This window comes from Scleropages formosus, chromosome 10 (assembly GCF_900964775.1).
Source record: "Scleropages formosus chromosome 10, fSclFor1.1, whole genome shotgun sequence".
Lineage (NCBI taxonomy): Eukaryota > Metazoa > Chordata > Actinopteri > Osteoglossiformes > Osteoglossidae > Scleropages > Scleropages formosus.
The window spans coordinates 16,659,204-16,685,252 of NC_041815.1; the positions used below are offsets into that span (position 1 = coordinate 16,659,204).

At 42.7% G+C, this 26,049-nt stretch overlaps 1 protein-coding gene across 5 annotated transcripts in view; it reads right to left on the bottom strand.

Annotated features, from left to right (window-relative positions):
- grik4 (glutamate receptor, ionotropic, kainate 4) overlaps positions 1 to 26,049 on the bottom strand; it is a 148,538-nt gene that overhangs the window by 71,133 nt on the left and 51,356 nt on the right. For all 5 annotated transcript variants that reach the window (XM_029255441.1, XM_029255445.1, XM_029255443.1 and 2 more), the window contains exon 3: positions 19,886 to 19,997. The gene's annotated coding sequence lies outside the window, so the exon portion shown is untranslated. The remainder of the gene's footprint in view (positions 1 to 19,885; positions 19,998 to 26,049) is intronic.

The following is a 26,049-nucleotide window of genomic DNA, read 5'->3' on the forward strand; positions in this document are numbered from 1 at the left end:
CATATGACAATAAACTCTTGAATCTTGAATGGAGTGTTGGTAAGTGTCAGTACAACTTATGACAGAAGGCCATCAGTATGATTTTATAGTGCAAATAGTTTTGGTCAGACCACAGAAATATTCCTGCTATTTTTACCCTCATGTGGTCTTGACAGAGAGTGTGACAATGGTGCAGGCAGCATCTGAACAATCAGCGAGTGACTAAAATGACCCGGAATTTGTGTGGGATTAGAGAAGGACTTAAACGAGTGTATTACGGGATGATACGGGGGGAGTAAACAGAACAGGCTTTGACAGGCGACAAAGTGGGGTGCCATGCGGGAGAGTTTAGACCACACCTCCACCTCCCAAACAGTCCACCACACCTGGGGAAAAAAGTGCACCAGGTGCAGCCAGTGAAGCCCAAAACACTTAGTCGATGGAGGGAGCAAAGTAGACAAACTGGAGCATGGATGTATGCAAGGCAAATGTGTGGTCCAGTTATTAAGAAGTTTGGTGCTGTGCCTGAAAAAGTTTTTGTATGGTGAAACTGTTGTGTGTACTGCCTGCATTGCTTTACAGTAAATTCCCTGTCCATCCTGTGCTGCTGCACGCCTGGTCAGTTCCCTGATCAAACAGGTGCCAGCGTGAACGGGAGGTAAAATGAGCAGATCTCGGGGGGTAATACAGGGTTTGCATATGTCTGAGAGATGGGAAAGAGTGAGAAAGAGGTAAAAAAACCAATGGGTGATATGGAAGAATTAATTGAAAAGGAGAGTTTTCTCAGGATTTGACGATATTTGTGTCCCAAAAAATCAACACGGAACACAGAGATTGAGTTTCAGCCTGACTGAATTTAAGTGGGAAAATATTGAGTTGATTGAAACTTAGCTTGACGTCATGCATGACGAACGCAGTGGCTGTCTAATTAATACTGCTTAAAAGTAACAACCCGTTTCAGAGCGATATTTACATTTATTTGATGGCTGAATTGAATATATATGTTGCATGGTCACGCACTGGAGGAATTTGAAGAACAAAAGATTCTACATTATCAGTGCACACACAGTTGTTTCAGAGAACACCCCTGAATTACAGAGCTATTCTTCCATTCTTTTACCATTTGCCTTTGCATTAGCTGTCAGAAGGATGTTAAACACTAGAAAAATAGCACTGCTTCCATCTGCATTTCACAATGAAATAATACCAGCCTTGAATCTATTCCAAATTCCCATTAATTTTGACTGTTGAACCAAAAATGTATCAGTACGCTGCTGTTTATTGATGTGCTGCTATTTAACAACCCCTGATTTCAAACTTCTCAGTGCTCATCCTCTCAGAGTCACATCTTGCCATAATTAAGGTGGACAATTCCATGGGCTGAGCCTGAGTAAATCACAATTTGTCAGTGTCAGACAAGCATGGTGCCTTTATCAGGGTGCTTAATGACACTACTCCAAAGCTGAGCTGGGATCCAGTGACTTTCTGGGCACGCCAAGATAGACTAGGCTTGGGACAAAAAGCTGCAAGTTTACATCTCAGGATGGGCAGTGCTCTTGTATCCTTGAGAATATGTAAACGTTTAGCTTTGGAGTTTTGTACACAGAGGTTCTACATCAGATGTGTCCAAAATACTCCCACAGGCTCCATACATCAGGCTCCACGCACTGGGGTGTGTGAGCTGTGAGAACTGTGCGAGCCAACTGCGGCTTTGAGGTTGAAGCAGCAGGGCTACCCTCTCAACAAGGAGTGCTCCTGCAGGGCTAATTTATTGCAATGCAACTTACAGGTCACATTCAGATACGTACATCACATTAAATGCCTGAATGACATGTATACGGCTTTTGTGTATCAAGGCAAATCTATGCTGCAGAGGCCAGCAAATACTGCAACTGCTGAAATCACCTCATCATATACCCCTGTAAAAAATTATACTACATGACTGGGTTCTATAGGAATAATGTCCAGTAATAGGGTGTTGGAACAGATGTGAATCGAACAGAGGAACAGAAGCACCTCTTGGATATGTGGGGATTAGCAAGGACATCCCCATCTATTACTTCCTTGTGCAGGACACACAAGTCGGGGTTTAGCCCAGGCATGACCAAACAGATCCTTTTCAGAGTCCCACATCTTTCTGCTCAACTCAACGGAAAGGAGGGACAAAACAAAATATCACTCAAGGGCTTTAGAGTTTCTCACTCAGTTGCTAGCCAAAACAGAGGACAAAGCCAGGCTTAATGCTTTAATGCTTTTCTCTGGGCATCTCTCAGTGATACTATTGTCGGCTTTGGTTTCTGATTGATATCTTTGGAGAAGTCATTTCACAGTCACTTAGCCACTAACAAAAGTATCAGTCTTACTTCATGTTGAAAACTAACCTTATCTGCCAGTACTCCAGAGCTTCGCTTTTAGCGTAAGTGATGCACAAATAGTGGAGATGGTGTTCTGTCACAACTGGTAATCTTGTGTGAAAACAGGTCACACTAAAACACACGTTCAGAACACTTACGGCCATCGCTTTGACGTACATGTGCTCGAGTCACACAGCAAGGGGCCGGTAGGTGATGGAGTGGCTGAAGAACCAGAAGTGTGGATCCAAGTGGGGACCATCCTAGATGTTCACGTCTCAGGAGGGGAAGTGCTGTTCTGAACTACTCCGCATTGTACTAATCTGAATTGTTCCAGTAGAATTGTACAAGGGGTCAAAAGAACGAGTTGCATCAGTCTCTTTGGATGTACTCCTCTGCTCAGCAAATAAATACATCTATAATGAAAAGTGGAATTTGGTGGATGAATCCCAAACTATCCATGTGGATTTGAACTGATCTGCGACAAGGGCACAGAGGACAGGGAACCTGGAGGCAAGAAAGAGCTGTTACTCAGAAGGCACTGCTCATCACCTCCACTGTCTGTCTGAAGCACCAGCACCGGAGGGCGCAACTGGAGACACAACTGGCTAATCAACAGACATCACCTTCCGCATGGAGAGATGCATTCACTAAAAAAACCCCTAAACACACCACTCTTACTCTCAGACAAAGGAGGTTGCATTTCATTCTCAATGCAAAGTATACAGATTCCATCCAGCTTAGGACAACATATCTATTCAAAATGAAAATCGAAACACTTCATTTTGGTTACATCATGTTCGTTTCCTACTATCGCAACGGATCCTAAACAAAAGACACACATATTAGATAATAATGTATTTTTGAAGTGGGAAGCACTAACCTTGGGAACGATTCCTGCGGAAATGAAAGCGGCTCCATGAAAACAAAACACATAGAAGTATACCCCATTCTCCTAAAGGGATACTGCGAATAGTGCAACATAGGCAGAAACCCAGCCCTTCACCATGTGACTGGGCTCTATAAGCACTGGTACATCTTCTTGCAACACTGCTCTGCCTTGGCAATGTCTGCATCTGCAGGGCCACACTGTGCTCTGGGGAGAATTGATTTATTGCCTTTCCCAGTGTTGTTGCTGTACCGACGTGCTACCACGGCACTTTCAAACACTGAGTACCAGCTCAATGCTGCTTCGTTAACCTGCTGCTCCTGACCCGGTCACCGTGCTTTTGCACAGTCCCCATTGGGCACCATGGCATAAACATTTTGCATGCTGTTCCAGCTTAGCAACCGTAATATTGATAATGGGACCTACTCTGAAAAAGTTAGAAACATACGAATAAACATACGCAGGAGAAACCCACGGACGAACAGTGACACCATGCATGAAATGACGAGCACACCAGAATTGTACTGGTTTTTCTCCTGGTGAACAGGTTTCTGTGATGAAAGAGTTAATGAAAAACTGCATTTCAGCATCACAGTTATAGGCACAAACCAGCACCACCATCAGCGTTCCACCCTGCACTCACAGTGTCTAAGTGACCGTAAATAAATTAAAAAGCTACGGTACTGATCCTAATTAATCCAATTGCTGTTATTGCTGTTCCAACTGCTGAAGAAACTTCCTGCATAATTTGCACACATAAAAAAGTTCCGAATTCATTTGAAGTTCGGAGTTAAATTACCATTAATCAGTAGCTTCTTTCAACTCATTAGAAGAAGAATGTGATGTTCCTGTGGTAATAAGATGCAGCATTTACAAAGAACACCAGGTCAATTCTATAATGAGGTGCAGTAATACATTCACAATCACCAAAATGAATTCATACCTTCCCACCTCCGATTGTCTCCTGATTGGTGTAGTGTTTTAAGCACCATCGGTGTGCCTGGGATCTCCGCAGGCCTGCGTGAAGGTGCGCACCGAAGGCGCCAGCTGAGGTAGGCATGAATAGCACATTGGCTCCATATATCAACGATGACTTTCTGTCTTTCCTCCAAACCACTTTCAGCTTTTCCTATCAAAATCCCTGAGATCTGCTACTTTAATGAAATTTTATAGGTTAGAAAGGTGCCTGATGGAAGTCACTAACTAGTGTAATTTTGCGTAAACCTTGCTGCATCAGCATGACAACAGAGTCTTTGCTCGGGCATGACATGGAATTAAGATCAATGAAGCCCATTTCACTTCTTACTCCTCTCAAACACAGTGACCTAACACAGTGAAAAGAGTAACTTCTACAGAGAGGTCTAATTATCCACGCTGAAATTTTTATGCTGTAAATATTACTGTCCTTCGATGGTCTCCAGCTGAGCTCTAGGCTCTTCCCGCTGTACTGCCTACAAGTGGACTCGCTCACATCACCAGCCATCCCACAACATCACATCCATCAGCATCGGCATTAATGTTCACATCGGGAGCACATGGGGTTAGTGTTGTGAGCTTACAGACGGTGGGGAAACACCGATTACCAGCTAACCCTTATGAGGCAATTAGGATGAAGCATCGGGTCTGAGGCTGAAAGAAGATTGGGAGGAATTTGGAAGGAAACAATCCGTCTTTGGTTACTGCCTTTTTTCAGCCATGACCTTTATGTTCTTCTGGTTCCTTTGAGTTAATGTCTAGTTGGTTGTTGGTTTTCAGCTTGTACTGTTGTTTACTTGAATTGCAGGGACCACCCCCCATCTTTGCTTCCGAATTTAGTTCAATCAACTCCTCATGTGCTGTTCCTCCATCCTGCCTTACTGCCACTGCCACCTCACAAGTGGTATCTGTTTATATGTATGTGTGTATTTTTCATGCATTTTCTCAGAGTTTTACCAGGGTATAGCAGATTCCAAAAGTGCATTAGACACGGCTGTCCATAATGCATTGAACCAGCTTCCTGCTGTTTTTCAAGGCAGGCCTTTCTGATCCAGTATGCTCCTTGCCAAATCGATTGCATCTCTATGACTGCTTATGTTGGCTTCCTGAATGCGTTCATACCATTATGCGAACCATATCGTGATTGCGAGGGGAAGGTCAGAGCTATTTGGAATTTGCCCCATGGCAACGTCACGGCTGTCTAGTGTAGCATCCTCTTGCGCTGCTGGGTGTCCCTCCAGAGGAAAACTGCTCAGTCCGGGCTCTTCAGCCAACACCTTTCTTGAGTTTCAATGTGTTCTGAGCAATCGTCCCCACAAACAGCTCTGTGGCATCAGTACCAGCCGCAGTCACTCTCTCACACATATGAATCTGTTTCCAGAAAGGCTTTGGACTCGCTGCCAGTTGTTCTGCCCTAGGCTTCACGCACACGGCCTGGAAAGAGAAAACATTCTTCCCACCAAATAACCCACTGGAAATGAAAGCACAAATAAGGATTCTATCCAATCTCATTTCTCAGGGAATTAACCCTCCAACCCGGAGCTACGTGAAAGTGACGAAAATGCTTCTCTCTTTCGGTATCCATGTTGCTGTTCGTTTAATGCAGGTATTGCATGGAGGTACCACGCCATGTCAACATGAGTATGTTTTGCTGCTGCAGGATCACTAGACATACCAAAACACATTTGTAGTCATATTTTTTAATAACATGTATGGGTGCTTCCCTCCTATCTAATTAAATCAAATTACAGACACCTCCCTCCCATCAGGCTGGGTTTTTACCATGCCTGTTTGTCAAAGGGCAAGAAAATATTGCTGCCAAACCGCTCCCCCGCCACCACCCCGGCCAAGTACCCCTTGTGATGTGGTGACAGTGTCATCTGGAAGGAGCTTTAATTGGACCAATTAATCAATTTGGAGGAGAGCTGTGACTGCCAGTGAATTTTGCTGTTGGAGGAAAAACAAATACAATCCGAGCATCGGCAGAACAGAGGAGCCCGACCAGGTGGTGCATCTGTACTGCGCCTTGCAGTGAACGAACTGGGACTGGGCCACCTCTCTCTCAAGACTATATCTGGTGCTGTTCTCTTGAGCAAAGTGCTTCACTGAAATTGCTTCAGTAAAATGTCACTGTGCGTTTATAATACAACTGCAGTATATGTAATTCCATACAAGCTTCAGCTAAGCAACTAAATAACATACTTGCCCTGGCTGACTCAACTAGGTAAACACAAAGCATGGGGATAAAATAAAAAATAAAATTAAATACCAGTAATGTATACACATTTGATACAAAATTTGATAATGTGCAGACATTGCACGGCAACTCTAAACAGCAGCTTGCAACCCATATCTCTGTGTTTCTAAATTTGGACGGTGAGCAAACAATGAACCATCATAGAAAATACACAGAAGCAGAAAATGTGCTTGCACAGTAAACCCGGCAGAGTTAAATCAACACTCAAAGAGTTGATTTAATTAATTTTGAAAAAAATGCCACTCAGAGTTGCACATATTACACATATTGCTTGATTTCAAAGTGTGTTACTTACCTGTGTAAAGATATGCAAATATAGCTTCATGGCCACAGTGATGAGACAGACTGTGGAACATACTGTACTTCCCAACTTGTGCAATCCTGTTAAATGAATGCAGTCGACACTTTGGCCTCAAATTCATGGAGAGTCTTTAAAGGTTATAAGAGACTTTATGATGGCAGTTAACATGCCTGTGGTACCATTTCACAAGTGCCAATATTATTTAGTGCTTATGCTATTAAGTACTGTACACATCCTCAGGTGGACACTTCCACAGCTAAGTTTTATAACAGTTGAGTAAATGTGATTGGACTCTTTCCAGCCAACAGAAATACATAATTTGTTGATTTAAAGGAGCTTTAAATATGATGTAGAACACAGCACACACAGGTCAGGCAGACTGTTTGTGATCAGCGTTATGAATTAAAGGCCACTAAAAACAGAAACGGTCATCTTTTAAATGATCAATATTTCTGTTCACAGTTATTAAAAAGCGATGACTAATTTGCAAAAGGGACCATGCCTCCAGTGACAGGACCGTATTATGCAACTGATAACAACAAGGTGGTGGAGGGTGACAAAACAGATGTGTACAAGAGGAAAAAAAGGAATTTTACTGATGTACGAAATGACCCAAAAATGACAGCGTCCCAACTTCCATCACAGTGAGAGGGAGCACGTGTACCAATGACACGGGAGGACATGCAATTACAGATAATTACAGGGACTCCTTTGCATCGTAATTGCACGGTAATGAGGGACTATGAGACACAAACTCATTGTAAACTATGGTGACAGGTACGTAATACTATATAATTTACAAAGTAACTTCTTTTGACAGGTTTTCATAGTCTGAAACAACCAATCAAAAGTTCACGGTATTCCTGTTTCTGAAATATTCATGAGAACACTTAATTTACATATCAAACACTTAAAGGTACAGGACAAAAGGGGAACGAGAACTGAACAGGAAATCAAGGGCCAGCAGTTGCATGCTTGGTCCTGAATTAGAGGAGCAAGCTGTAGGCATCAGTCTCTTTGATACATTGATTTAAACATGTTATGCAAATAAAACACAGATACTTTTCACATAGACATGCAACTCCAGAGACAAATTCCTGAACCTGCAGCAGTACTGGTTGATGGGTCATTGCAAAGAGACGAGCTCTGTTCTCCCCAAAGGCCGGGAGCAGTCATTAACACGGAGGAACTGTTCTCATTCCGTCGAGATGTGTGCAGAATTTCACGATAGTGTGGCCGGGTAAACAGCGCAAGGGGAAAGGCACTCTGCAAACACTGTATTGTCTCATAATGATATCCATCTGAACATCAGTTGTGAAGGGGACCTTGATCATACTGCAAATCTGTGTGTGTAGCACTGTACTCAATTCATCTGACTAACAAAAGATGGCACTTGGAAACTACTTTGATGCTGATTTAAACAGTTTGAAGACATGAGAATTAGACTTAGTTGTCTGAATACCACTGCAGTATTGCTAGTTTGTGTTTTTGATTGGATCTCATTCATAAAACAAAACAAAGCAGATACAGCACTGGTGTACTGAAGAGACATTAACCAGATCCGTTCCAGAAAATGTACAGCAGTTTTCAAAAAACAAAATCATCCACTACCAATAACCACTTTTTCAGTGCAGGGTTGCAGTGGTCCAGAACCTATCTGAGAACTGTGGGGTGTGAGGAAACACACACACACACACACACACACACACACACACGCACTATGAGCAAATCACCTAAAACACTTTTGTACTATGGGAGGAAACCAGAGCACCTAAAGGAAACATAGGGAGAACATGCTAACACCACAAAAGCCCATGTCTGAACCCACAGCCAAGGAACTATGCCACCAAAAGTTCAATATAATTAATTATACCTTGCAGTAGCAAAGAATACTGGATAATGAAATAATGGCAGATTGGTAGAGCAGGCGAAGAGTGAGGGAGAGTTCAATCATGCATGACTGGCACAAAACCATGGGCACAGTGAGAGCTCCACTGCATTCCCAATATTCTCAACCTGCCCAACAGTGAAAACATGCCTCACAATGCAAGGAAAACCAGAAATATCAAGTGTTTTAAGAAAGTACTGTACATAAAAGACTGTCTGCTCTGTACACCGTCAACTGTGTTTAGGTCAGCAGAAAGCGGTGGAACATTTAAAGAAGGGGAAGCACTTTCTGAAAAGAACCGATAATAAGAGGAAGAAGTGAGCAGACACACCGTTCTTCGTCTCGGTGTGTCAGCACCAGGGCACCGTCCTGAGGGCTGAAAAGCTCTTTCGCAGACACTACTGTTCAAAACTTTAAATATGAATAAAAATATGAAGACCAAACATAAGAATGCAGGCATTGTTGAATAAGACTGAAGGCGTTTTTTTGTACCTGAAGAAGCTATTTTCTTTTGGAACTTAGAAAGCTCTCAATAGTGCAATGACAAAAATCTGACATTATTTTCTGAGAATCATCCAACACATTTTTATAAGATGTTAAAGGTATTCACTCTCCATAATATTTGTTCTACATGAGTCTAGCATATAGATGTGCTTAGAGCACTGGAGCTGAAAGCAGCGCCTCGGCACCCCAGAACTTAATTAACATGATTCCTTCATTGTAACCTTGAGTATGACACTGCACTTCAATGGCTCCATTAAAATCCAGCTGCACAAATGAGATATTCTTACTGTTCCCGCATTATGAAATTTCACTTTTATATATGTGTGACACATTTCTGATTTCACTAAACTTAATAAATCCATCCCTCTTTCTTGCCATGTTGAAGGAGCTGAGCTCTGCTCCCAGGAAGACCCCGACAGGAAATGGAGGCCCCGATGCAGAATTTTAATCACAGCTCAAACAGCGCCAGGTGTCAGCACTCATCCTCAGCTGTCCTCCTATGGTGGTCACACAACAAGCGACGCCAACCAGCTTTCGTTCGGTGGAGCCGCGCTGACCACAGTGAAGTCCCTGGACACGGTGGGAACATGGTATGAGTGCTTTCCAAACACCACTGTGATCACATCCAGACGCCAGTCAAATTAAAATATACAGGCGTTGTGTGCTGGTTCTCTCAGTGTAAGGTGTTCAGAATGTTAATCGCCGCCTTGGATTTCGCTACGGCTTTCGTCAAGCGTACACTGAGCTTTATGATAATGTGTTTTTTTGTTTTTGATTTAGAAATCCGAGAGTGACTGTGAAACGTGGCACAGTGTTAGGCTCTCCCAAAACAATATTTAAGTGAGTGCGCTGAGCTTCACAACACTGGACCCTCCTAAGCACGTCTGGAGAGACAATGGATCCAATCCAGTGGTTGAGGGCTGCCTTCATTTATTTTGCACTCAAAAACCGTGCTTCCATTGCTTTCCAGAGCATTCCAGCAGAAAGCCACTGCATGCAAAGGCTTTAAACAACTTGCAGCAGGAGGGGTTTATTCTATTGATGTGACAGAAAATTAGCAAGCACTTGTCAAAAAGAGCAATTATTCATGCAAAAAACAAAAAATCTAGCAAAAGAATAATTCCACAGGTTACAAATTTAGACCTCAGGCAGTGAAAAAATTAGCAAAACCAGTGCAACATCCATATTCAAGCTGCAACAACGTCTCCTATTAACAAAGCTGCTTCAACACACGGAGATACAAAGGGATTCCTGCTGGAAACCATTGCTGTTATTTACATGATCCAGGGAAAGGCCAGGATATACACACAGCTGAAAGCACAGCAGAAGGAGAAGGTTACGAGATGTCCTGCCTCACTGACCAAGAGAGAAGTACAAACAAGGCACTGTGTCTACATGTCCTCATAACAACGCTGACCTGGTAAAGACCCTCCCCAAACTTGATGGTCCTTTCATTCAGTCCACAGCCCATTTTGCAGCGCTGCACTGTTGCTCATTTGTGCTCAAAATCCTTCTCGCACTCTGATAACAGCAATCCGTCATTGCAGTAGTTATCCTATTTACTACTGTAGTGGAACCGAACAAAGCAGTTAAAATTAACAAAATAATTTGTACCTAATTCTGGGTGTAATTCAATGACAGTTTTCTATACATTACTTCTGTAGTCTATTGTGGCTGCGGTGGATTACAGGTGCTGTGTTTGGTGCGATGAACAAAGCCAAAATATCAGGCCTTATTGAGAGAATAAATATGCACAGCGTATCTTCTGGGACAAGTGGTATTATGTGGCTGTACATCAAAAAGTGTAGGACAAAAAGGAATTAAAGACCTTGATCACGAAGCTGGGGTTCGTATATCAGTTCATTACAATTTCAGTGAGTCTGAGCATCATCTTTCATTGCTTAAACACCCTGAAGATTAGTGGGAGTGTGTTTATAATCCGAGGAAAGTGGAGGCAGGAAAAGTCAAAGGTTACTGTTCTAAATACTGCTGGCAAAGATATGCATGGTAAATCTGTAAATGTACCCCTGTGGTCCCCTGGGAGATGTGGGACGAAGTTGGTTATGCCTTATAGCATACAAGAACACATTCTTCAATGTAACGTGCACCTGAGATTTATGAAAGTCTACAGTACTTTTAACCTTGTACAATCCTATCAATTGTCACATTCCAACTCAACGAACGCTCGACCACACAATACTTTATACAGTTCCATCCCTAGCCGCACCCTTACCCAGTCCTGTCTGTAGTTACACCACTCCTGAGCTGCCCCATCAAACCCTGGTTTGTAAAGTACATCATACGGCAAGTTTATGCTCTATCTGCACTAAATTTTAAAGTGAAGTTCTAATTCTGGACAAATTGCTTTCCACGGTGTCATTTTGCATCTCCCAATGTTGTGTGCAAAAGCTCACAGATCTTATCCTCATTATAGATGATCAGACTGGCTGACTCTTGGCATCAATCCTGATAGCTGTGTCCTGCTACAAACATGAATTTCAAGTATTTCACAAGACAGGGTAAAAGCTACTTTTCTGCACCATATAAATTTATCTGCCATCGGTAGGGAATTTACAGCAACTCAACATTACTGCTCTTGCCAAAGAGAATCATAATCAGACCAGACTTTTCTACTACCATGTAAGATCTGGACTCTGACTTTGTATAATAATGTTAACGTACAGTTTAACATGGGAAAGAGATGAAAGTGATGCAATAGAAAATTAAGTGAAAATGTAAGATGCATGTAACAACGGATGAATTATTAAAATGATATTCTTCCATAATGATAGCTTAGGCTTGCAGTCACAAAAAGAGAAATTAATACCAATCGAAAGTAACCCTTAAAAATGACCTCTCGGTGCCATCATCTTGGGCTTTTATTGAATTGTGGAGAGCGACCTGTAATCTCTGAAAGAGTTCATGGTAATGCATGCTAATGATGAAGGGGTTATCACTGCTGCTCCTGCTGCAGACACCACAGAAAGGCAAAGCTCTGCTCTAGCCTTTAAACTGGCTTGGAGTGAAAAGGTGTTAAACAGACCTGTGGATTTTCTTCAGCTCCTAAAGGGAAACAACAGTGATAGCAGGCGAATGACCTCAAAGGCAAAGGTTAGACTAACTGCAGAGCTGGGCTGAGCCAAATTTTACACACTGCTTCTTTCCTTTTCATATATACATGGATGGATTTTGGGCTAGATATTCTGTTAAAATTGCCTCTATTTGGAACACCTGAGAACAAATATATTTGGATTTAAAAAGATAACAGTGATTGAATGTAATCATGAAAGTCACTAGATAGCAAAGTTTATTATCAGCACAAAAAAACAACAAAAGGTAGTGTTTGTGTACTGTTTGTTGCTAAACAACGTGTATAGATACCTTAATCATCATCGTTTAAAAAACTTTTGTGTCTGGCTTGCAGTAATTAATAAATAAAGAATGAACATACATGACAAATTTAAGAAAAATCTGGAGAAACTCACCGCTGCCTCTGCAGGACTAAAAGTGAAACAGGTTACTTTTTCACACAAGTACTGTACTGTAAGGGGGGGGGCGCGGTGGCGCAGCGAGCTTGGCCAAGTCCCGCTCTCTAGCGGGTCTGGGGTTCGAGGATTGTTTGGGGTGCCTTGCGATGGACTGGCATCCTGTCCCGGGTGTGTCCCCACCCCCTCCAGCCTTGCGCCCTGTGTTGATGAGTTAGGCTCCGGTTTGCATTGACCCAGCTTGGGACGAGCAGCTTCAGACAATGTGTGTGTGTGTGTGTGTGTGTGTGTGTGTGTGTGTGTGTGTGTGTGTGTGTGTGTGTGTGTGTACTGTAACAGCCTCAGGTACCTGTTGGGTATTTCTGTAAAATGGCACCCAAATCAACAGAACAGAATCACTTAAACTGATGGAACTGAATGTTTTGTCTTCTCCACAAAGACCAGATACAGAGGAAGGGCCCAGATGAACAGCACTAGGAGAGACACACAGGCATCCACCTAATATCTCTTTGTCCACTGGTTCCTTTCAGAGAAATGAATTTCCAGAAATAGAGATGTTCATACTGAATCAGGAAATAAGCCTTCATCAAGCCTTGAGTTCACTGTCCTCTGCATGAGACACTAGCTCAAACACAGCACAGCCAAGGACAGGAGCAGCACAGAGACAAGCAAGAGCGACTGGCTGTGCTGTGCAGCGTTTCCCTTGTGTGGAATTAGGGAAGAATCAATATGAGACTGTGAGGACTGACACGGACCCTCAAGTACTGTGCTGAGCACCGCTGCCCTGCCTTGTATGAGCTCAACCTTGACCGGACTGGTGAATAAGTGAGGCCCCTGGGTGCCCTGGACTCTTGGAGAATGATCATGAGTTTAGTAAGGGACAAGTAACGCTGTGGTACATGAATACTGCAACGTCATGACCAAATCACAAAAGACCAGCATGAAGTGAGAAATATTTGGGGGGTGGGGGGTTAACAGAAGGGGGGGTTTCAGCTGGAGCTCCTATAAAACATAATTTGCCCCACAACTGTGATTTATTTATTAAGCACACCATTTTCACATGCAACTACAGGACATTTAAACATGTGATTCATTAGTTTGGAATCAAAGAGTAATTAACATTTAAAGCAATAAAATGCCTGCTGATTAAACCATCAGTTTCAAGCTGTGGGGCAACATTGTTTACAGGCTACCGAGCAAGTAGGCAGAGTGAGCAGCAAGGGCTTGGAGAGGGCAGTCGGGCTGCAGGCAATGGACATTTAAACCTAATTACATAACAATGTTTATTGATGTTGGCTTTCTGATATATATGAAGAAAATGACAGGGATGAATGTCATGTCATGTGACAGTTTTCACTGCTTGCCACAAACCAAAGGCCGAAGAAGAGCCGAAGAACGGTGGTATCCAACAAGACACTGATTAATTTTTCTTTTAGCTAACATTTGTCTCCAGAATAACTTACAATCTAGGCTTTACATATTAAGGTACTTGCAATTATTTACTCGGGGGGTGCGGTGGCGCAGTGGGTTGGACCACAGTCCTGCTCTCCAGTGGGTCTGGGGTTCGAGTCCCGCTTGGGGTGCCTAGCGGCGGACTGGCGTCCCGTCCTAGGTGTGTCCCCTCCCCCTCCGGCCTTACGCCCTGAGTTGCCGGGTAGGCTCAGGTTCCCCGCGACCCCGTATAGGACAATTATTTACTCATTTATAAAGCAGGATAATTTCTAATGATGCAATACAAGATACATACCTTGCTTCAGTTTACTACACTGGGATCAGAATTTGAACCTGGGAATTCTGAGTGCAAGGCAACAGCGCTAACCAATACACTTCGCCTTTTCACTTGGATTAGAAAGATTTACATTACATTTTCATTTACTTATTTAGCACATGCTTTTCTTCAAAGCAACGTACAACTCAGAGTAAAGAAAAGGACATCGCACTACTGCTCTTTCCAATACAAATAGCTTTCTATAGAACTGATGGGGGTAATGTTTTTAAACAGGTAACATAGTGAAAGTTTATGAAGCAGACAGAAAATCAAGAGAGAAGTGGATCCCAAAGAGAACTGTTTTGAGACTCTTCTTAAACGTTGACACTGATTCAAAAGCAAGAGATGGAGCTCATACCACCACACTGGAGCCAGAAATGAGAACGATCAGGCCGTTTGAGCTCTTGTGTGTGGGATCATCATAGAGCCAGATATGAAAGAGTGTAGCAGTCTGGATGGGACATATGGAGTGTTGTAGTCCTGCAGGTACTGAGGAGGAGATCTGTTGATGGGTCTTGTAGGCTGTAACCGAAGTGTTGAACTTGTCATCGGCAGCTACAGGAAGTCAGTGGAGAGAGCTGGGGGGATACATGGGAACGCTTTGGTAGGTCAAACACAGCTGTGTTGTGGCATCCTGTAACAGCTGGAGAGGTCTGTTGGAAGAGGCCAGGAGACCAGACACATGGAAATTGCAGTAGTACAGGTGGAATATTGCCATGGATTGGACCAGAAACTGCAAAGAGTTTGTTGTGAGATAAGGACAAAGCTGGTGGATGGTATGCAGGGTGCATCTGCAAAAGTTGGTTAAAGCAGCAATGTGGTGTTTCTCTGCACATATGGTGAATACCCAGGCTGCACGGAAATATATTGGTTGGATTACATGTGCGTTTGGTTGAGGCTTAAGGTGGGAATCACTGTAAAATATAAACAGATCGCAAATAGATTTGAGAGATTCTGAACTCCATGAATGAACACAGATGTCAAAGGGAAAAAGTATTACAGAAGATGAATTCTGGCTAGTACAGAAAGAATTTATTGCCTCTGTCAATTCATCTTTGCGTGAGGATTCCGAATCGATGGTGATTTACAGCAGTACTCCTTTGATGGGAAGGTAAGCGCAATGCTGAGGCTACAGGGCCAGTGCAAGCGCAAGAGTCTGCGTGACACAACCACAAAAATGCTTGATTCCCTGTAACACATTCATTTATGTACCTCAGTGACAACACCCAACCTGACGAGAGATGTAATGAGGCCTCCTGCCCGAGTTTATACTGCTGTTCTATTTATATCACGGCGTTCACTACTTGCTACTACTTATTATTAGTAGATTTATTAGGAGTGGGATTTTTTCTTGCAGTGTGTGGTGCTCATCAGAGAGATACATCCACCCTGCAGCTGCCACTGCAAAGAGTCAGACACAGGGAAGTACAACACAGCACAGAAAGCCTCACACAGACATGCGCTGGCCAGGAAACTCTGCAAGTAATGAGGGTTAAAACGATTCCTGTCTTATGTAAGAGGAAGGGCGACTGCAGTAAAGAACACAAAAAATCAGTACCACATGTTCATCAAACAGTCAGAGAAGAAATGCCCTAAACTCAACAAATTGCATTCTATTAACAGTCTGAAAATCAAATTAGACCTACTCGAGAATCACTAATGAAATCCTTACCAAGGTCCAAAAATTTCCATGACTAATCTTAGTGGTGGACTGCAAAGGAAAGCGCTGAGGAGGAGAGCAGTAACCTGTAAGAATGCACAGAACAGCCGCTAAAGGGGACAGATGACCTTTCAAACAGAGAAGCGAGGTGGTTAAGGGAAAATGTCACTCGCACTAAAGCACCTCTCTTAGCCTTGCAGAGAAAAACTGAATGTTTGATGGCAACACAAGGGAGATGCAGAGGGATCAGTAGCTCCGAGCAAATATACGCTGACTGACTAGGATGACTAAACATCTCACTAAAAACATAACTCTAACTGGGAGAAAAACAGTATTAGAATATATTCCAGAAAAATGTGCCAATTGCATATTAGCTGAAAAGAGGCAGCAAAGGCAATTCTATCCAAAAATAATTAAAAGTTATTATTTTATACCAATACACAATTTTCAGCCCGATATTTAACTTAAGTATCCCAGGTTAAGAACTTTGCTTAAGCATGCAAGAATAGTCCCTTTTCTGGGATTCGAATCCAACAGCCTTTAGGACATAAGACATTTCCTGAACTATTTTGGTACCTTCTGCCCTAAATCCATCTGGCATAAGCCTGACTGCAACTGAGATCCATTTAAGACAACATGCTTTCTCAATGCTTTTCCTGTTCTTCTCCTTCCCACAACCCCACCCCAAACCCAAGTCTCATGGCCAACAGAGAAAAGAGTTTCCCCTGGTATTGATTTGGAGCACATTTACATGATTTGTGCCTTGCTACAGGCAAGAAAAAAAATCTAATCCAAGAAAGGCTTTCACGGGTAAGTTTTCATTTTTTTATGCTATAAGGCGTTGTGCATGTCTGATGTATTCAGTGAAGGACACCTGTATCTGTCACCTTGTTAGTATAGACGTCAGACTGGAGTTACACTGATCAGTAAAATCCCCGTGATCATGCAATTAGTAACAATATAATCACTGAGCTGTGCAGGGATATCCAACAAAAACCACAACACAATTTATTAGAAGTGCTTCCTAACTGATTACCTAAGACATGCTTTGATTCAACATAATTTTTGGAAATAATATCGTTCTGGTTTTTACTCATTCATATAGTCGCAAATTTAGCCGAGTAACATAACCAAAAGCATCCACTCCTGGGATTCAAATCTTGAACCTTTGGGTTACAAGTATACTTTTCCCACCATTATCATCTCCTGTTTTTCCTATGACATTACCATATCTTGCTACTTTTACAACCACTGTTGCTTTATTTGTAACATTAATTATAATTCAAGCCAGAGTTTAGGTTAACATATACAATAACTCATAAATGTATACCATGTGAAACTGTAAGGAATGCAACACGCTCTTGCACTTTGAGATTCATTCAGATGGCTGGAGGAATGCGTACAAGAAGAACCTGAGCAAAGTGACCTCCTCCCTGCTACAGCTGTGCTCGCTGGCGTTTGTTTGCGAACCGCCTCTGGGGGCTTGTGTTCCTGGGGCTCTTTGCAGAATCCTAATGCTGAACCCTTTCCATGCGCTGCGCCTCATTACGGATTCTACACAGGATGGGTGACGGCACTGGAGATCTCGCTCCCTCTCCCTCAGTCTCTCTCAGAGCCCTCAGGGCTTGGTGCGGATGAAAGAGGTGGGGAAGTCATAGTGCCACCATCGTCTGGTCGCCAAGCTCTGTTGTCAAGAGAAAGCAACCGAGAGGAACAAAGCGCCAGTTGTCAGGCCTCATTGTTAGCATCACCAAGGCCAGCATCTCCTGCAATTCCAATCAGCGCTTCTCAGTACTTTTTGAAAACTAAACACCAACCTTAACGTTTTACAATGACATGATGGCAGTTCTATCAAGTGATCAGATTAAGCACAGTACGTCTAGTACATTGACAAGGAGAACAGTGGGGACAGAAAGAGGAGCAGTCTGTGTGACACGTACCAAGTGCAATGCTTCATCGCAGTGTCTCAGACAGAACAGACAACTGTTCAGTTATGGGCAGAGAATAATGTCATTAAAGAACTCAGTGTGTAGCCATATGGTCACAGTGGTTCAAATCCAAGGAGTACTACTGCTCAGTCCTTGTGAGAGACTGAACTAAATTACTAAAGATATACAGCTGTAAAATTGGCCTTTAATCCATGAAAGTTGATTGCGTTAAACAAGGATGTCAACATAGGTTTGATATTTTTTGAACACAAGTTAAAATGTTCAGGCAGGTACAATCTGTACAGACATGTCAAAGCATACAGCATGGTGAAAGACCTCACAGTAAGTCCTGAACAAGAAGACCTACAACATTTCTTAGAGCGGAGACAGACTATTTATAAACATTCAAATGGCCTTCACTTTACAGCTGATTCAAACCCAGCCTTACACACCTCCAGCCTATCCTCTGCGTTACACACAGATGTCCTTGTGAAGAAACTTGTGCTTCCTCAATCTCCACTCCCTTCCCTGCCTTCCTATCCCACTGAGAGGAAAGCTGAATCCTGACCTCAGATCAGTGATGCAGTGTATGTGAGAGAGAAAGTAGTAGGGGGTGGATGAGGTGCCCGATTTCTGTGAAACTTCAAATAACTACATGGCAGATAATGTGGGAGTCAATGGCCATCCTCCTCTGCATGCAAGCAACTTGCCTTTGCATATTTATTTCTTTCAGTTCCTGTTCTGGCTTTTAAATTTGAAACCAGAGAGCAAAGGAACGATATTGCCAGCCGTAAGCAGAAGGTTTGCTGTTGCAGAAGCAACAGTGGTGGAGCGTTACCTAATCCATGTGTAAAAGAAGGTTGCCGTATGCAAATTGGGTTTGTGTTCCCCCCAGTCTCCAACTCCAAGGTACAGGTCCAGGGAGCAATAATACCAGCACCAAAAAAATCAGAATGAATTTGTAACTCATACTGTAGTGGCAGCCACTGAATTAATCTGTTGTCTTGAATCAGCAGCAAGGTTGTTAAAATTGTATTTCAATATATATGCCCATTGCAATGTATTTGGATAAGGCTCTGCAGTACCCTGCCCCTATGAGTGTAATATTTATCATAATTTTCATTATTACGGTATTGATTTAACAGGCACGCTTGTCCAGAGCAAGCCACACAGCAAATATCTCTGACAAAAATATGAAGCCTCAAATGTTGGTTGTGGAAATAAGGTTTACTAAAATACTAGCATTTTCTAAATCACTAAATTATCTAAAAATGAAGCAAAATAAAAATCCAATAAATGATATGGAATATTTAAAAGGTTAATTAGGCACTTTGTGTTCAGCAAGCACAGGAGGAAATCAAGAAGGAATCGCTGAGGATGTCAAACGCCACAGGGCGTCTGGCTCAAGGACAAGACTACTAAAATAACCATATAATATTGTGATGTTACAGCCGTGTTTTCCAGCTGACTGGAGATTTTTGCCCTCTTAATTTGACATATTCATCAGAATCCGGCACAGTGCACATTCAAAAGACAGCACAAGGTCTACATAGAGAAATGATATCTTCTGCATAAGATACATTTACATTTATTCATTTAGCTGAAGCTTCTCTTCAAAGCAATGGTAAGCTATCTGTAGTAATACAGACATGTATACAGATGGGTACTGGAGCAACTCAGGGTAAACACCGTAAACAACAGCAGTTTAACAGGTGGAGAAATTTAAATCTGCAATCTCCAAATCCAAAAGCTATATGAGAATGGTATAGTCTCGAATTTGCGATGGGGTGTGGAAGGTGGGCAATAGCAGTCCAAAGATGTTTTTAGAGAAATATAACCCTTATTCAGGACCACATTTGTAATTGCATGTTTTTTAGGATGCAATATTCTGGAGCCTTACCCCAAAGTTCCCTGGAGTTATCGTTAGTCGGTGGATGAGTCGATAACAATGGAGACTATCCTCAGTTTTCCGGACTACAAGATGGCAGGAGATGTCCGGATATGGTGAAAGTCTGGAAAATCAAAAGTGTAATTTAAGTAATATATTTGTCTATGGTGCTGGTTACTGCACTATGTATTACAGTAACATTTTTATAACCTAATGCAATGTGTAATGATATATTATGGATATAAACCTCAGCTAAAGACAATCTTTCCGTGGCTATGATATCACTCAAAAACTTCCTGAATGGCCCAATAGCATAATGATCAGCAGACAGCTTCTCCAGCAACATGGTTTGAAGAAATGCCACGTCTCCTTGACAAACACCATACGCAGCCATCACTAGTATGGAAGCAGCATTCAAGATTCATCTCATTGGACAGTCTCACAGAAGCTTCCTTCATCTCTGGTGTTCGCATAGCAACCCTTTTGCTTGCATTTGAACAAACCACTTCCGTACAACTTTGTCTAGTTTTTCATCTGTAGCCAATTTCAAATGCTTTCTTGAAAAACCACTGGACAGAGAAACATTATCTGCATACTTTGATTTGCATTCCAAAGCTTTCTTTTGCTCTTTTTTAATGTCAGAACCTGTTTCTTAACACCATACTCCACACGCACTAGCACAACCAAAACTACTTCTTGCTTCTAATTGACAAATGGATTTTCTTTGACTACTCTGCATTTATCTAAACCCTGTTTTCACCTGCTTGAAAATAATTGTTTTTAAATACTAGTTGAAGGTGCCAGTAATATTATCCTGTCCATTTTATGATTCCCTATGTGTTACAGAACACCAGGTCATGGGACAAGAGGACACATACCCAAGTTTCCTGCTTCAGTTATATCTATATTGTAGGCCAGGCAAGTTTTTGGGTAGAGGGATCACAGTTATAGGCTTAAGACTAAAACTCTTGAACTGGAGTCTCTGGTCCTCCTCCATCTCACGATCCATGGGAAGAATTCCATGGGATAGCTGGGGGAGTACTGGTTACAGCTGTTGCTTTTGGACCTAAAAGTCACAAGTTCGAGTCTTACCTCTGAGAGCTGTAGTAATCTTGAACAAGGTACTTACCCTACATTCCTCCAGTAAAATTATCCAGTAGTATAAATGGATAAATAATTGTAAGTAGCTTAACATTGTAAGTCACTTTGGAAAAAACTATCAGTTAAATGAGCAAATGTAAGTCTACAAGTTGTCCCACTGTGGACAGAAGGGACTTAAACAGGGGAGTCATTGCAACTTGGTGTTTGTTAGTTGTAACCACACAGGTTACCAGGCTTGTATATCAGAAGAGCACACTTTGCGTGTGGGTTGTTCTGTCTGTCCGTGAGTGTGGGAAGTGTGTATCTGCCATTATCCATTCCGGAAGTAAGGCGTCGGACCCAAGCGCAGAGCGACGGTGTTTATTAGGGGAATCCAAGAGACGTAGTTACAAGACAAGCAGAGGGTAACCGATGAGCGTACGTGGCCAGTGGGACAATCCGAGAGCCATAATCCATGAAACTAGCAAAAGGTCGAAGACACCAAGGAGTTGTGGGAAGGCAGGAGAAGGGGCAGGGAAACAAGGTCAAGCATGGGCAGGACAGGAAAGGTAGGAAGGTCGATGCACAATAGAAGAGCGAGTCGCAAGGTTGAATGAGGTTCCGCGTTCTCCCTTGCTCCGCTCATGCCTTTTATGGCTCTGCCCCGTGAGCCGCCGCAGGTGTTCCTCGTTGCGCTGATGTCGTGGGTGTGACAGTGTCAATTCCAGCACCTCGGCCATGACTGTACATCTACACACAGCCAAGCAATGGTCAACAGAAGAGTGAACATGCAGTGATTGAAAAATCACCTTGTAAAACAGAAGTCTAAAGCCTTTTAAGGGTGAACTGCTTAGCTTTCTCAACAAATGCTGCAGTCCACTGGCACCTTGAGAGGTCATACATCCCCTCCAGGAAAAAAAAAAAAAAAAAAAGGTAATACAGACAAGTGATAAATTGCTTGTATTTAAATGTATACGATTTTATTTAAATATTCTTTGACGGGTAAATTGTATTATAGCCATTTCCAGGTGCAATATTATTAGCATATTATTTTTGTAATGAATGAGAAATGGCCTGGCAGGATGCAGGAAAGGCACCATGGGCCGCACCTCGAGAAACACAGTTCTAAAAGCTCTGCTTATTCCAAAGCATTATAACACACTGGTTTCCACCCTAGTCACGCAGGACCTGAGGCCAGCAGTCACAAAGGGCACACACAACCTGATTTATCACCCTTATTCCATAACTGCTCTAAAATTATTCTTACTAATAGTTTCTTAAGTCATAAAAGGGGGGGAGTGAACCACCAGATCAGAAACAATGTGAACATCAGAAGAAGTGAAGATTCTTCTTCACCCACTTGCAGCTCAGACTGATCTATGTTCCATAGCTGAGAAATGGCTTCAGAAATATCACAGAAAAAATTGTGAATAAAGATGGAGGGATATTTCAAAGCTGGCCGACCCTTGCTTCCTTCCGACTGGTGCTCACTTCAAAGCGTGAGAAATGAACTACTACTGCTGCATTTGTCACTGAGATGGAGAAGGTCAGGAACCTGCCGTCCTGTACAAGAGGAACAATGTGAAGCTGTTGTCTCTCCAAAGACTCTTGCATCCAGCAGGCTGCCAAGGCTGAGTCTAAGGTTGAATAGACCACAAACAAAATCATGCCAGAACTAAACAGAGAGAGAGAAAAAAGGATTCAGCATTCAGAGCTTTGATCCAAACATTACCAATGTTGTTTATAGCACATCAGAGTACAATGTGTGATGGTGCGCAGTAAAAACTGAATATGTGCAGGAACGCAGTTGCGGGCCTGAACCTACCTGGCGCTGACAGATTTAGGCAGATGCCGTGTCTACCCTCATCCCGCTCGTCACCCCATTTCACACCCTGCAGCACACAAAAGGCGTTGCAACCACAGGATGACAAGCTTGATCCTGACTGCTCAACCAGTGCATTTATTCACAACAGCCCATTCACTACCACTACTCACTACGATGTCTGTGTCATCATTGTCTTTACTATGAAGAGTACTGCTGGAAAGACGATGAAAGGAGCTTCCAGTACTCTACTACATGTATGGAAAGAACACACTTAGCACTTTGTTTCAGTCCATTAAACACCAAAGTAAATGAGTTTTCTACAGGAAAAAGTAGAAAAAAAGTCAAATCAAATGACAAGATGTGTAAGGTTAAACAAATCAATTACTGTAGTTTGTGACCTCATTCAAATACAAATTAAACTGATTTGTGGAAATAACTGCAGTTATCATACACCATACCTATTTTAATGCGGTCACAAAGTATATTTAATAGAAAACCATTTCCTTATTCAAAGTGTACTATAAACTAAAGGAATTACAAACATCATAGGACATGCACCTAGCACAGCCAGACAAGGCTGAACTTAGCCACAATGCTGCAGCCATTAGCAACCGACTAACAGATTTCTTGGAAACAGAAAAAGTGGATCGTTGCAGGGTGCTATAACTATAAGAATTCAGCTCCCAATCAAAGCAGCATTTACATTTATTGACTTAGCAGACACTTTTGCCCAAAGCGACTTACAACGGATACTATGTAGTGTTACTAGCCCGCACTCCTTATTCACCAAGGTGACTACATTGCTAGATACACTACTTACAAGGGGTTAGTCATCCATGCATCAGTGAAACACACTCACACACTATGGGGGAACCTGAACAGCATGTCTTTGGAGTGTGGGAGAAAACCAGAGCACCCAGAAGAAACCCACGCAGACACAGGGAGAACATGCAAACTCCACACAGACTGAGCGGGGATCGAACCCACATTCTCTCACACCACTCGGGCTCTGTGAGGCTGCAGCGCTACTCGCTGTGCCACCATGACACCCCGTCACTGACATCAGTGCATGTGTGTGTGTGGCGGTGGAGGGTGATGCATGTGACACCTCATGGTGCTCTACAGTGAGCAAGTGTCCTTCAAGGACAAAGTGTCCACGTCCTTAGACAGGAAACAGCTATCTGGGAGGCAGGGAGGGTCCCACCGAGACTGATTACCGGGTCCTGACATTGCACCCCAGCAGTATTACATTGCCTCTGCTTCAGTAATCAGACACAGGCGTCCCAGCATCCACCAGTGTGCCTCCAGCATGGCTCCTTGAAACTGGGGGCTCAAGGATGCAGACGCAGTATGAGGCACTCACCTCATCCTCCAGTGCCAACGCAAATCATGCCCTGCATGGGGAGCATGCATAAGGGACAGGTGCATGCTAAAAACTCTTGTGAGGGACAGACTGGAGTCTCGCCAGTGATGCACAGTATGAGTCTATGGAGTTCTTTCTATTCAAGCATACATGTATTGACAGAAAACAACAAAAGCAAGTCAATAGTGATACAGCAATAGCCAAAATTCCTTCATGTAGCATATAACAATTTGTCGGGCAGTTTGGGGTAACATGAAACCAAACAACAGCAGAAATTATAAAAGTAAAAACAATTCTAATAATATAAAATAAGTAAGATGTCCATCTTCCTGTCAACTTGCACCTCTGTGACGTGTCACTGGCAACATACGCAGTCATCAGGAAATGACATGTGTAATTGAGGTGAAGTGGACAGGGCAGGCTGTCAGCCAAGAAGATTGAGGAATCGATTCTATCCCTGGTGGAGCGCCAAATCTGGGGAGGGGGAAAAAAACAAATACATGGCCTGCTGAGGCCTGCATATCTGTGGGCCGGAGTGGTCGTCGGTCGCTAGATCCCTTCTGCCACATTAGAGTTCATTGCCCTTATGAATCTAACTTCCCTCCGGTGGTGCTAGTGATTTATTAGAATCCATCGTGCTATTAGAACCCTCATAGTTCCGACACGTCTTGCGCATGGAAAATGCAGTGGTTTTGATGTCAGAACATAAGAGAAGAGGTGGAACTCAAACAGGAGCAGTGCAGAGCAGCAAACAAGGGAAAAATAGATAAAGTAGAACACTACAGTAGTATGGCACTGTCGGACTTAAAAATGATACTCTATGCCATTTACTCCAAGATTAATATTTCAAATCTGACTCGCCATGAAAAGACAAGTCAAGTGCAGTTCATGTGAATCAAACACATTCTAATGAGCTGCTCCAAACACTAGCAGCTTTTGCAGCAAACAGTATGTATGATAAGAAGCTCACAGTCACACTTTGAGCAGGAAGAAGCCACTGGGCGCAAATAGCTGTTGTGGGTTCTGGGCCCTCTGGCATCAAGGCTTGATGAAACTGAAGCAGGGATGGGATCTTCTGGTTGAACCCTTTGCATTCTGGCAGGTTTTTGTCGTAAATATGCAATTTGGCTACTGAGTCCTAAAATCAAGCCCCAAGTGTCATGTGGCTCTTAAGAGTGATGATGCTCTAGATGTTAATCTAGTAAAGCAGAGGACAATGTCTACTGTTGTTAGAGGGAGGGAGGAGAAAACGGGGAAATCTAATACACTGTGCAACAAACACACTCACTCAAATCCCATGAGTCACTGTGGTAGAAATGACTCCTCCTGATTACCCAAACCTCACCGCTGCTGGGTCCCCCCACTCAGTCAGTAACACTCCAGGGTTTCTCTAGAGACAAACATTCTAGCAAGCACTGTGATAGCCACACATCATTTCGAAACTGGCAGTGAAAAAGTCAAGAATGTGTGATCAATCAGAAGTGACAATGGGCCAGAAGTGTTCTGAAAAGTTTAATTGAAATAGTGGGGTGGCATATGCTATGCTTTGCTCCTTATTTTCCAGATTGCTGCTGTCACTACAATTATACAGTATGTCCCACTGCATGTCTTTGAGTCAAGTTTATTCTCAAACCCTATAGTTGCCATGTTTTGTCGAACACTACTGCACTTAAGGCAAGAAATATGGCACCTAAAAACTCATAAAATTTTTTAGCAGAAGTTCACAGTATTTATATAGTGAGAAACACACACCATTGTTCACTGAAGCTGCCAAACAGCTGGAAATCTTAGAAATTTGGTAAACAAACAGCGTAACCACTATTTAAAAAGGCCTGATCAAATGCAAAAGCTGAGAATCAAAGGGAATTTCAATGAGCACAATGTGTTCCTAGATGCCATAGGGCAGCT